We start from the raw sequence: 2,227 nt of genomic DNA, 5'->3' as shown, positions 1-2,227 counted from the left end.
GTGTTTTGTTCCACATGCAGAATGTCTCTGTCTTTTGTTCCACATGCAGAATGTCTCTGTGTTTTGTTCCACATGCAGAATGTCTCTGTCTTTTGTTCCACATGCAGAATGTCTCTGTGTTTTGTTCCACATGCAGAATGTCTCTGTGTTTTGTTCCACATGCAGAATGTCTCTGTCTTTTGTTCCACATGCAGAATGTCTCTGTGTTTTGTTCCACATGCAGAATGTCTCTGTGTTTTGTTCCACATGCAGAATGTCTCTGTGTTTTGTTCCACATGCAGAATGTCTCTGTCTTTTGTTCCACATGCAGAATGTCTCTGTGTTTTGTTCCACATGCAGAATGTCTCTGTGTTTTGTTCCACATGCAGAATGTCTCTGTCTTTTGTTCCACATGCAGAATGTCTCTGTGTTTTGTTCCACATGCAGAATGTCTCTGTCTTTTGTTCCACATGCAGAATGTCTCTGTGTTTTGTTCCACATGCAGAATGTCTCTGTGTTTTGTTCCACATGCAGAATGTCTCTGTCTTTTGTTCCACATGCAAAATGTCTCTGTCTTTTGTTCCACATGCAGAATGTCTCTGTCTTTTGTTCCACATGCAGAATGTCTCTGTCTTTTGTTCCACATGCAAAATGTCTCTGTCTTTTGTTCCACATGCAGAATGTCTCTGTCTTTTGTTCCACATGCAGAATGTCTCTGTGTTTTGTTCCACATGCAGAATGTCTCTGTGTTTTGTTCCACATGCAGAATGTCTCTGTGTTTTGTTCCACATGCAGAATGTCTCTGTCTTTTGTTCCACATGCAAAATGTCTCTGTCTTTTGTTCCACATGCAGAATGTCTCTGTCTTTTGTTCCACATGCAGAATGTCTCTGTCTTTTGTTCCACATGCAAAATGTCTCTGTCTTTTGTTCCACATGCAGAATGTCTCTGTCTTTTGTTCCACATGCAGAATGTCTCTGTGTTTTGTTCCACATGCAGAATGTCTCTGTGTTTTGTTCCACATGCAGAATGTCTCTGTCTTTTGTTCCACATGCAGAATGTCTCTGTGTTTTGTTCCACATGCAGAATGTCTCTGTGTTTTGTTCCACATGCAGAATGTCTCTGTGTTTTGTTCCACATGCAAAATGTCTCTGTGTTTTGTTCCACATGCAAAATGTCTCTGTCTTTTGTTCCACATGCAGAATGTCTCTGTCTTTTGTTCCACATGCAGAATGTCTCTGTGTTTTGTTCCACATGCAGAATGTCTCTGTGTTTTGTTCCACATGCAGAATGTCTCTGTGTTTTGTTCCACATGCAGAATGTCTCTGTCTTTTGTTCCACATGCAGAATGTCTCTGTCTTTTGTTCCACATGCAGAATGTCTCTGTGTTTTGTTCCACATGCAGAATGTCTCTGTCTTTTGTTCCACATGCAGAATGTCTCTGTGTTTTGTTCCACATGCAAAATGTCTCTGTGTTTTGTTCCACATGCAAAATGTCTCTGTCTTTTGTTCCACATGCAGAATGTCTCTGTCTTTTGTTCCACATGCAGAATGTCTCTGTCTTTTGTTCCACATGCAGAATGTCTCTGTCTTTTGTTCCACATGCAGAATGTCTCTGTCTTTTGTTCCACATGCAGAATGTCTCTGTGTTTTGTTCCACATGCAGAATGTCTCTGTGTTTTGTTCCACATGCAGAATGTCTCTGTGTTTTGTTCCACATGCAGAATGTCTCTGTGTTGACACCATGGAACCATAAGACAAAAATGTCTCTTTTACCTGACACTAGTTTTGATTTGTTCATTTTTCATAGATGCTCCAGCCTTAAATCATTAGGTTATTAAACATGTGGTTTATTCTCCATTCTGCGTGTCATTTATATTTCTCTTCCAGTCCCACTCGCTCCGCTTCGTTACCGCGGCAACCAAACGTTTCCATGGTGACAAACACACACACGCGCAGGTGACACGCGCGGGCAGCATGCTAACATTAACGTTAGAGACGTAAATACAGTCATTATCTTGAATAATTTCTGATATTGTACAAAGAACACGCTCTGGAGCAGCTCCTGAAGGCGGGACTTACCACGTGGTCTGCGTAAAGTAACGTTGACTTCAACTATTTCTTTAATTTGAGTAAAAGTGTTAGCTTAGCTCACAACAGTGTGCTACTAAAAAGTGGCTAACGCTAATATTCTTCTGTTTGTCAGAGTGTGTCTTTAAAGTCGTGTTCAAACACTTAAACATGGGAGA

The 2,227-nt window shown here is 40.9% G+C and overlaps 1 protein-coding gene across 1 annotated transcript in view; it reads left to right on the top strand.

The window, feature by feature from the left end:
- The first annotated feature begins 2,221 nt into the window (after positions 1 to 2,221).
- The window catches only part of dnah2 (dynein, axonemal, heavy chain 2), a 208,609-nt gene continuing 208,603 nt past the window's right edge, over positions 2,222 to 2,227 (top strand). Inside the window, exon 1 of the mRNA XM_072458523.1 lies at positions 2,222 to 2,227. This exon is cut by the window's right edge and continues 28 nt beyond it. The gene's annotated coding sequence lies outside the window, so the exon portion shown is untranslated.

The sequence above is a fragment of the Eucyclogobius newberryi genome, unplaced genomic scaffold, assembly GCF_026437365.1.
Source record: "Eucyclogobius newberryi isolate DKJ021-1_F unplaced genomic scaffold, fEucNew1.0.hap1 SCAF_22, whole genome shotgun sequence".
NCBI lineage: Eukaryota > Metazoa > Chordata > Actinopteri > Gobiiformes > Gobiidae > Eucyclogobius > Eucyclogobius newberryi.
The sequence above is the reverse complement of the archived record's forward strand: the minus strand, read 5'-3'. Positions and strand labels throughout refer to the sequence as shown.